The sequence below is a fragment of the Triticum urartu genome, chromosome 7, assembly GCF_003073215.2.
Source record: "Triticum urartu cultivar G1812 chromosome 7, Tu2.1, whole genome shotgun sequence".
Lineage (NCBI taxonomy): Eukaryota > Viridiplantae > Streptophyta > Magnoliopsida > Poales > Poaceae > Triticum > Triticum urartu.
The window spans coordinates 363,335,949-363,347,516 of NC_053028.1; the positions used below are offsets into that span (position 1 = coordinate 363,335,949).

At 46.8% G+C, this 11,568-nt stretch overlaps 1 pseudogene; it reads right to left on the bottom strand.

Moving 5' to 3' along the window:
• Positions 1-9,066: 9,066 nt before the first annotated feature.
• On the bottom strand, positions 9,067-10,448 carry LOC125520108 (annotated as a pseudogene).
• Between the last annotated feature and the right edge of the window lie 1,120 nt (positions 10,449-11,568).

Consider the following 11,568-nt stretch of genomic DNA (forward strand, 5'->3'; position numbering starts at 1 on the left):
CACTTCATCCTCTTCAAGAAGGATCCGTTCAAGTCGACACTCCGACTTCACCCTCTCCGGCTCAAGTACACCGACATCGAACACTTTACGCCGTGCCGCGCGCAATGATCGTCAAGCAAGCCTCAATCCTCTACGCGACACCGACTCTCAAGAGCGCCGACAATGTCAAACCCAAGAGGCTTTCGCGCTAGCACGAGAACGGCAATGACAACGCCAACATGAAGAGGAATAGCACGCACATCTACACCAAGATGCACAAGATGCCGAGGCACAACAGCAAGAACAACAACTCCGTGAAGCTCAAGCACTTGAGGCGCAACAAGCCCTCCAAGATTTAAGTCGAGCCGTAGCCAACCGAGGCCGACAAGCTCATGAACATGAAGAAGCACTTCGCGAAGAAGTTCAAGAACGAAGATTTCAAGCTTGCATGCATTGTCAAGTTCCTCCTCGAGCTCGACAAGCTCCTCCACAGGCTCGCCAACAACATCAAGTTCATCAAGAGCATGACTACAATGGAAATCCTCCATGACAAGAGCAACATGAGGTTGACAACCCTTCTCACCAAGAGCAACACGAGCTTGACAATCACCTACAACACGGGCGTCATCATCCCCGACCCCAACACAATGAAGAACAACGCTACGGCAAGCTCAAGTTCACCATGCCCAAGTTTAACGGAAGCAACGACCCCGAAGAGTATACTTCATGCGCATTGAAGGTTGACAAAATCTTCCATTTGCACAACTATGAAGAAGAGAAGAAAGTTGACAAGATCTTCCATTTGCACAATTATGAAGAAGAGAAGAAGATCGCAATGGCATCCCTTGAGTTCTAAGACTATGTGCTCATTTGGTGGGAACAAATCATAGAGCGCCGAGAGGCAAGAGGGGAACCACCCATCACTACTTGGGCACAAATGAAGGATGTCATGAGAGCATGTACCTACTACAACCGGGACCTCTTCAAGAAACTCCAACTACTCAAGCAAGGAACCAAGAGCGTTGAAGAGTACTACAAGGAGATGGAGATTGCCAAGATAAGAGCCAACGTCACGGAAGATGATGAGCAAACTATGTCACATTTCTTGAATGGACTCAACCATCCTATCAAGAAGATCGCCGACTTCCAACCATACTCTAACCTCATCGAGCTCATGCATCAAGCTACAAAAGCGGAACATCAAGTGCAAGACGATTTCAAGTATGCCAAGTTCTCATCCAAGTCCTACGACTTCTCCAACACCCAACCTTCAACGACTCCAACATCTTCGACTACCCCGAGTCATCCTCCTCCTACAAGAAACTTCAAGCCGAGAGCTTCATCATCATATACCCCAACCGATGAGACTGTCAAGACAAGTTCTTCCAAATGCTTCGCATGCGGCGATCGAGGACACAAGTCCTTTGAGTGTACCAACAAGCAAAACATGATCCTCCACGATGATGGTACATACGACTCCATGAGTGATGAGGAGATGAAAGCACTTGAGCAAGTGGCAATGCACCGGCACGTGACCGAAGAGGAAGAGACTCAAGTCTTTTGTGACGGTGATTCAAGTCCCGCTCTCGTTGTCTCCAAGGTCTTGACTCTTCAACATCAACAAGAAGAAGACCAAAGATGCCACATATTCCATACCAAGGCCGGTGACACGTCTCCAACGTATCTATAATTTTTGATTGCTCCATGCTATATTATCTACTGTTTTAGACATTATTGGGATTTATTATCCACTTTTATATTATTTTTGGGACTAACCTATTAACCGGAGGCCCAGCCCAAATTGCTGTTTTTTTGCCTATTTTAGGGTTTCGAAGAAAAGGAATATCAAACGGAGTCCAAACGGAATGAAACCTTCGGAAACGTGATTTTCTCATCAGATAAGATACAGGAGAATTGGACCCTCCGTCAAGAAAGCCACAAGGTAGTCACGAGGGTAGGGGGCGCGCCCCCCCTAGGGCGCGCCCCCTGCCTCGTGGGCCCCTCGAAGATCCACCGATGTACTTCTTCTCCTATATATATCCACATACCCCCAAACGATCGGGAACGGAGCCAAAAACCTAATTCCACCGCCGCAACTTTCTGTATCCACGAGATCCCATCTTGGGGCCTATTCGGAGCTCCGCCGGAGGAGGCATCGATCACGGAGGGCTTCTACATCATCATCCAAGCCCCTCCAAATGAAGTGTGAGTAGTTTACTTCAGACCTACGGGTCCATAGCTAGTAGCTAGATGGCTTCTTCTCTCTTTTTGGATCTCAATACAATGTTCTCCCCCTCTCTCGTGGAGATCTATTCGATGTAATCTTCTTTTTGCGGTGTGTTTGTTGAGACCGATGAATTGTGGGTTTATGATCAAGTCTATCTATGAATAATATTTGAATCTTCTCTGAATTCTTTTATGTATGATTGGTTATCTTTGCAAGTCTCTTTGAATTATCAGTTTGGTTTGGCCTACTAGATTGGTTGTTCTTGCCATGGGAGAAGTGCTTAGCTTTGGGTTCGATCTTGCGGTGTCCTTTCCCAGTGACAGAAGGGGCAGCAAGGCACGTATTGTATCGTTGCCATCGAGGATAAAAAGATGGTTTTTTTTATCATATTGCATGAAACTATCCCTCTACATCATGTCATCTTGCTTAAGGCATTACTCTGTTTTTAACTTAATACTCTAGATGCATGCTGGATAGCGGTTGATGAGTGGAGTAATAGTAGTAGATGCAGAATCGTTTCGGTCTACTTGTCTCTGATGTGATGCCTATATACATGATCATACCTAGATATTCTCATAACTATGCTAAATTCTGTCAATTGCTCAACAGTAATTTGTTCACCCACCGTAGAATACTTATGCTCTTGAGAGAAGCCACTAGTGAAACCTATGCCCCCCGGGTCTCTTTCTCATCATATCAATCTCCATCACTTTATTATTGCTTTGCTTTTACTATGCTTTTACTTTATTTACTTTGCATCTCTATACCAAAAATACCAAAAATATTATTTATCATCTCTATCAGATCTCACTTTCGTAAGTGATTGTGAAGGGATTGACAACCCCTAAGCGTGTTGGTTGCATTGAGCTATTGTTTTTGTGCAGGTACGAGGGACTCGAGCGTAGCCTCCTACTGGATTGATACCTTGGTTCTCAAAAACTGAGGGAAATACTTACGCTACTTTGCTGCATCATCCGTTCCTCTTCGGGGAAATCCAACGCAGTGCTCAAGAGGTAGCAACCGGCATCAATGGAAGATCCGTCAAGGTCATCATCGATGGAGGGAGTTGTCATAACCTCGCAAGTGAAGAACTTTGTTCCAAGCTCCAATTGCCCAAGACGAAGCACCCACATCCATATGAAGTGCAATGGCTTAGCGACTCAGGCACTATCCAAGTTGAGCATCGAGTACAAGTCTCCTTCAAAATCGGCGCCTATGAAGATACTTTGGAGTGTGATGTCATTCCAATGTCCGTTTGCCACCTTCTTCTTGGACGCCCATGGCAATTTGATAGAGGAGTCATCCACAATGGCCGAACGAACCACTACATCTTCAAGATGAAGGGAAAGGAGTACGCACTTCACCCCATGTATCCAAGCCAAGTGATTACCGACAAGCAAGCCACCCATCGTGGAGAAATAGTGAGAGAGTGAACCACCAAAAAGAAAGTGAGCGCCACAAGCCCAAATTGAGCGACTCCACGATGAGCGACAAGAAGTACTTCATTCTATTTGCCACCACACGTGAGATGAGAGAAGTGTGTGGGAACACATCTAGTGTCATGCACTATGACCTTTCGTGCAACGACGAGGCACCAAAAGCTAACACCCATCACACTCTTCCTCTAGTGTTCTCTTCTCTTTTGCAGGAATTTCACGATGTTTTCCCTGACGAGCTACCTCCGGGACTACCTCCACTTCGAGACATCGAGAACCGCATGGACTTCATCCCCTGAGCCCCGTTTCCGAACAAGGTTCCATCCCGGGTCAACCCCGAGGAACCTAAGGAGATCCAATGGAAAGTTCAACTACTCATCCACTTTGGACACGACAAGACACTTGCTACGCTCTCGAAGCACCACGCTTGGCCCATGATGCTTCACGACGTCAACCGCTTCACCAACCAATACTCTACATGTCGCCAAGCTAAGTGCAAAGCTCAATATCTTGGCCTTTACATGCCACTTCCAATTCCATATCAACCATGGGAGGATTTTAGTAGGGATTTTGTGCTTGGGTTGCCTAGAAATAGGAATGTAAAGGATTCTGTGTTTTTTGTTGTCAACCAATTCTCCAACACGGCTCATTTCATATCTTGCCACAAGATAGACGATACTTCACATATTGCACATATATTTTGTAGGGAAATCTTGCAACCGTGCCTACCGATCACCGAGTACACCTACAATCGCGCAAGACACTCAACTACCGGCAAGTCCCCCTTCATGGTCGTCTACGGATTCAACCCATTGTCACCATTGGACATTCTTCCTCTACCACTCCAAGAGCGCATCAGTTTGGACGCAAGTGCACGAGTGACACATCTCAAGAAGGTGCATGAAGATACAAGAAACACCATCGAGTGCCAAGTTCAACGCCTTGCGACCAAGCTCAACTTCAACAAGCAACATATGGTATTCAACACCGGAGATCTCATGTGGCTCCACCTTCGGAAGGACTGCTTTCCCCAAGAATGCAAGTCCAAACTTCGATCACGAGCGGATGGACCCTTCAAGGTGCTCGCACGCTACAACGACAACGCTTACGAGATCGACCTCCCGCGTGACAAGTACAACGTGAGCGATATCTTCAATGTCAAGGACCTCTCGCCCTTCCATGGTGATGAAGAATTTGATCCGAGGACGGATATTACCCAAGGGAGGGGAGATGCTGCGTAGCATCCCAAGGCCATCCCCATGGACCCACCTACATCTCTTACGACACCTCTTGGACCCATGACACGAGCACGTGCAAGAGCTATCGAAACCGAGCTGACATCGCTCCTCTCACATTTCCACTTCGATGCACATGAGACATGTATACTACCTCATACGGACACATCATGCATACTCAGGTACCATGGAGAAGCTAAGGAGCAAGGAGAATAAGAAGAGGAAGATGGACGTGAAGACGGAGAAGAAGAAGTGATGAAGAAGAAGCTACAGGCTCCGGACGACCGGCCAGGACCAGACGTCTGACGATCTCCAGGCTCCGGACATCCGGCCCTCTCCGGATGACTGACGCCACTGCACCCGAGCCAAATCTACGGATTTCTGGAGTCCAACGGACGACCGACGCCCGGACGTCCGACCCCGACCGGACGTCCGATAGAAGCCCACCCGAGCCGAACTTACGGACGTCCGACATGCACTGGACGTCCGGACCCTCGCGAGCCTCTGGACGACCGGTGACTCCCGGACGTCCGGCACCTGTGCGCTGCCATGTGTTGGGCCGCAGCCCATGTACCCCCCTTTTTCGCCCCCTTTTACACTAATACTATATATAGACCTCTTCCTCCTCCTTTCTAGGGTTAGCAAAGGATTAGCTCATATTTTGTGAGAGAGCTTTGCTCATCCACTTGGATACCTTCTCCTCGTAGATTTGAGCCTCCACCGGAGAAGATCCCCCAAGAGGATTCAAGACCCCTTTTAGGGAAGAACTCAAGACCTCCTCATGGAGAAGACCGGCTACCCTTGTATCGTCCTTAGTTGTCTGTGGATCATGTATCTTTCCTTATGTACTCGAGGATCTAGCACACATGTGAACTATTTGTGTTGGTTTAGTGTTTCCTCTCGTGTTTTCCCTCGTTCCCCCCTCGTGTTCCTCGTGTTCTTCGCGAGATCTGCTCCTTTCGTGAAAGATCGGGCGATTAGGGTTCCTACCCTACATCAATGTACCTTTGTGGATCTTGTATGGATTTTAGTCTAGTGGATGTGTGATTGGACTTGTTCTTGAGTGAACCTCTTGTGATTTCCCCTTCCGTTCTTCGCGTTCTTCGTGGATCCCCCTCCAATTCGTGAAAGATCTCCAGTTAGGGTCTCCACCCTACAACATATTGGTATCTAGAGCCATGTTTATCAAGAATTTGGAGTCCCCCCACCATTTCCTAGCCTAATTTTGCGTGTTTTTGTCCCAATTCAAAAATTCTCCACAACAAGAGCCTCAAAAAATTTCTTGCATTTTGTTGGTACTTGTGAGTTTTTGTTCATTTTGATCCATGGATCTAGTGTTTGGCAAGTGGATCTACCTCCCTTGGCGTTCCCTAGCCCCAATTTTTCCTTTTCCCCATCCAATTTGGAGTCTGAAATCAAGTTCTTCCGCACCTAGTTCGAGATCCGAAATTTTGCTCAAAATAGTCTTCTCGGGGTACCCCGGGTACCCGGACCCCTTTTCCCCGGGCACGTGGACCCCCAGGCAACTTTCGCCCAAACTCCCTGACCACCCTGGGCGCCCACATCCCTTACCCCCGGTCACCCGGACCCCCGGGCCACTTCTCCGCCCAACTTCCTTGACCACCCCGGGCACCCGCAACCCCAGTTTTAGCACACTTTTAAAAATCATTTTGGCCATAACTAATTCATCCGGAGTCCGATTTTCACGTTCTGTAGCTCATTTTCTAGCTACTGACATCCTCCATCCCGCAAAAAATGCTAACACCATCATTTGCCATCCTATTTTTTTTCGAATTTTGACATCTTTGCATAGGCCCTCCGCCATAACTTCTGCACAACCACATAATACTTTCGTAACCTAACCCATTTTGGTTCTTATTGCATTTGTGGTTGTTTGAGTTGTGATTTGAGTCTCCTAAGGTGTTTCAGCTACTTAGGGACGGTTACATCTTCATCCACCACTAGACACTTGTACCATTCCATCGACTACATCCACCACGAGCTTCCGCAACCGACGACGATCGTCCATTCTTTGAGACCATCTTCAACTAGAAGCAAGGCCGGTTACCCCCCGACTTCATGAAAGGTTAAGTGTGACGAAGGTATCCATTCCATCATATACTTTTCCTTCCTTGCCATTACACTTTGATGGCCCCACCATCTTTGCTATTATCTCCATACCTATTGAGACTAGCTATCTGAGTATTGCCGGGCTTCGTGAAAACTTGTGCACCATAGTGATCCGATATCATATTGTTGCATCATTTGATATATCATATAGTGTAATTGCTTGGTCCCGTGCATATCTTGTGATACTTGTCTCATGTATGTGGTTGAGGCTCAATAAACATAGTGGAAAGGATGAGAAGAGCAAAAATAATACAAAAAGCTTTTAAGAAAGAGAAAGAAATATCAAAAGCTTATTGACGCGGAGCATCCTACGGTCATCCCCATGGACCTACCATCGTCTCATCAAGTGCCAAAGAGACCGATGACATGAGCACGAGCTAGAGCTCTCGAGACCGAGGTGACATCTCTCCTTAGTGATATTTCATATGACCCACTCGAGACATGGCTACTACCTAAGTCCGAAATGTTGTGCATAATTAGGTACCAAGAAGGCCCCCTCGAGGATGCACGTGAAGATGGACAAGTCCCCAAATACAAGGATGAAGAGGAACTAAAAGAACCAAGAGCAGCTCCCAGGGCCCAGACATCCTGCCCCCTAAGACGCCCACACAGCCGCAACCCAGCAGCTGCAGTGCTACAGGGCCCAGACATCCGTCCCGATGACCCCAGACATTCGGTGCCTGGCCTGGAAATCCGGCCCTCCTTCACAGAACTGTACCAAAATGGCCCTGCTAGCCCAGACATCCGGCCCTCCAACCGGACATCCGGCTCCTCGTGAAGGCCCGGACATCCGGCCCGACGCCCGGACGTCCAGCTCCTCCTGTCTGCGCATAGTGAAAGGGCCGAGGCGCATGTAGCCCTTCACCCATAGACTATTTATACTCCTTCTCCTCCCTCTTTCTAGGGTTAGCATAGGTTTAGTTCATTTGAGATACAGAGCTTTGCTCATCCATTTGATACTTTCTCCTTCGGAGACCGCGACCTCTACGAAGAAGATCCCCCAAATGGGTTCAATTCCCCTCATGGGAAGACCTCTCAAGACCTCCTCATGGAGAAGAACTACTGCCTCTTGTATCGTCCTTTGTTGCGTTTGGATCTTGTATCACTCTTTATGTTCATGGATCTAGCACATGTGTGATTGTTCTCGTTGATTTGAGTGTCTTTCTCTCGTGTTTCCCCCACGTGTTCTTCGTATGATTCTCTCCATTTCGCGAAAGATCGGCTCTAGGGTTTCCACCCTACATCACTTATAAGCAAAAGACAGTTGAGCATGAAAAGAGATGCTTATGCATGAGGATACATGGAATTGGAAACATTTTGCTTGCATGCATATAGGTTGGTGCAAAGTGGTGAATCGTGCCCAAGTGTGCAATCAAGCTAGTGCTCTCCTAGTGTTTGTGCAACACGAGCTTAGTCTTCGTTAGGCAATTTGTATTGCTCATCCCTATAGTTGCACACGCCCCATTATCCCACTGTGTGTTTTTCATTATTGTCCTCCACTATATTTTTGATCACTTGCTTTTCATTTTGAGTTCTTTGGATTTATTTCAACATTTACAATATCTTGGACTTCAATTTTCTTGAATTTTGTGCCACTTATCCTAACCAAGCCACTCGATAAGCTTTACTTTGTAGGTGTAAGTGAACAAGTCCAGTACCAATTCCACTATTTTTTCATCTCACATTGAGAGACACGAGATACATCCTCAACTTTGGGAAAAAGTATCTTGGTATTGTTTATCTCATTTCCTACTCACTTTTGCTTGAGTCTTGTGATGGATAGGCAGATCACTTCTATTCGATTTACAACCACGACGATGAGCTCGATGCCACGAAAAACTTCATCTACACCAAGATGGATGCTCAACTGGAGGAGCTCAAAGCTCTCATCAACTCAGCATACACAGAATTCTGCAGAATCCTTTTTCTGCATCAAATCAGCATACACATAATTCTCCGAGAAATACCCAAACACTTAGGGGACTAAACAACTTCACAAGCAACATGACCACAACGACTTCAGACCAGGCTCAACAACTAATTTGCAGTTAACTACAACTCAAGGCTTCGACGAGAACATGTTGGGATAGGAGAATGGATCATCCTCCGATCTCTCAGGCACATGAGATGGTGCATAATCCTCAAAGTCATTCGAAAAGGAGTCCTGATGATCAAATACCAGTTTCTGGGTCACCTCAGTTTGATGATGACTTTCCTCTTGGCTACCATCACTGTGGCTCTCATAAACCCTTGTATTCTTCTTTAGATCGGCGATGCACAGTTTCACAAGGTTTGCAGCAGCACGGGCTGCCGATGCAGCTTGCTTTGCTAATTCAGCAGCTGTTTGGGCTGCTGAAAGCACATCATCCATATCAACATTTTCCCTCCTCTCTATAGGAGAGATCAAATGCACCTGTTCTGGACGCTTCGAGAATATGTTGAAATCTTTAGGTGTTTGGGGAGAGGTCACTTCATCGATTGTCCTTGTGAAGAATTCTTGCTCTGTTGGCTTCACTGGATGAGTTGGAGAATTTACGGGAATCAAGTCACTTCTCTCCATAGAAGAAGCAGAAGCAAATGGTGGGGAAGAGACAAAAGGAACAAATTTCTTCTTTTCATCTGGCAAAGATGGCATATTTGGCTAAGATAATGATGGAGAAACTAAGGCTTCTGAACCTTTTAGATAATTATTATAGAACGCAGCATCAGCTGTTGGATTCTCTTCCAAGTCAGATGGGTTTGAGAATTCATGAGCAGACAACAGTGAGCTTTGTACTTGTGGACCTAAATCTGGGCTTGATTGAGTACCAGAAGCTGCGCAAATTACTGCTTTAGGAACTTCAGGCAAATCAAGCGAGTCCTCATAATCTTCATCAGGTTCGTCAATGGCACTTGCAGCTACTGTTTCCACATGTTTCTCATTTGGAAGTGGTAGCGTTGAACCACTGAAGTAGGTTGGCCCATTCTAATGAAAGGAAACATATTGCAAGGTGAGATTCAAAATAATGAACCAACCACAGTTTCTTGTATGTGAACACTAACCAATAGATCTTCATGGGGTTTAAGATATTCCGTCTCTATTGCTGATGGATCCCAGTCGATCTCATGCTCCTCAGCAATCACCTTCAATAGTTTCATCTTTATATCTACTGGAGGAGGACAGATAGAAAGTAGTTCAATTATCTGCATAGGTATTAATTCGAATTGTTTCATCATCATTCTAATGGTTAAGTAACATAAATAGATTACTTTTTATCATGGAAGTTGGAATATGACCTGCCGGTTGACCCCACAGTCTGGCATAAGCTCTGCAGTTGTAGCAACAAATTATTTCCCATATTTAGTCATAAACATCATTTGGACTTGCATCAGTTCAGGAAAATTTGAACACCTATGAGCAGCAAAATAGATGCTAGATATTGCCTCTTTGAGATCTATAGGGCACTCCCTGAACCAGGAAAAGAAATTGAACAGGTCAGGACCATCAACTTAGTTGCAAGCCTATGGAAACTGTATAACCGCCACATTTGAGTGGATAAAAAACAACAACAAATTGATTAAGGATATACGAAGGATAATTTCGTGCCGGGCCTCCACCTAGCGAATTCAGTTTAGACAAATGGCACTACAAAAAAAGACACATCCGTGACATTTTGGGCCGAACGAAATTTTTTCTGTCATACCTATGACACTTCTAAGACGATAATTGTGACAAAACCCGGTATCATCATAGATGTGGTGGGGTCCTACTTCTATGACAAAAAATCAGGAGAGAAAATGGGCTTTTCGTCCTGGGCGGGCCGGAGACGCATCTGCATGACATTCTTTGGGCCATCCATGATGGAAAAAACTGTGGTAGAAGCCAGGGCGCGGAAAATATCGGGGAGTCCCCGGTTACGGTGGGTGGTCGGGGGCCGAGCGATGCGCGTTTATCTTGTATGTACACGTGTGTGTGCGAGGCGTTGGGCTCTAATTGAACCCGAGCGATTGCACTGCAGGCTACGCGTTACTGAACCCAAGCGATCGATCGATGGCTGTTAACTAAACCCGAGGTAGCGATTCCTTCGCTACTAGTGCTAACTGAAGCCGATCGATGCTGCCTCTGGATGAACAGTACCCCGGTCGATCGAGCCGGTTGGGGCTGGATGAACAGGACCTCGTGGAGGGTCGGATGAACAGGACCACCCCATGGAGGGCAGGATGAACATTAGATGGTGGAGGGAAGGATGAACAGTAGCCCATGGAGGGGTGGTTGAACAGGAGCCCGTGGAGAGGGCTGGTTGAACAGTAGCCGGTGGAGTAGCGCGCGGTGGAGGCTGGATGAACAGGAGCCCGTGGATGAACAATCGCAGGTGGAGGCTGGAGGAGGTCGACGGTAGATGAACAGTAGCCCGTGGAGGCTGGAGGGGATCGATGGTGGAGGGACACCCGTTTCGACCGTAGCGCTCCAACACAAGTTTGTTTCCTCCGTTTTGCGGTACGCCACACCCCTCCCGATCAACAGGACCCCGTTTCGACCGTAGGAGGTCCGTTTCCTCCATTTTGTGGTACGCCAGACCCC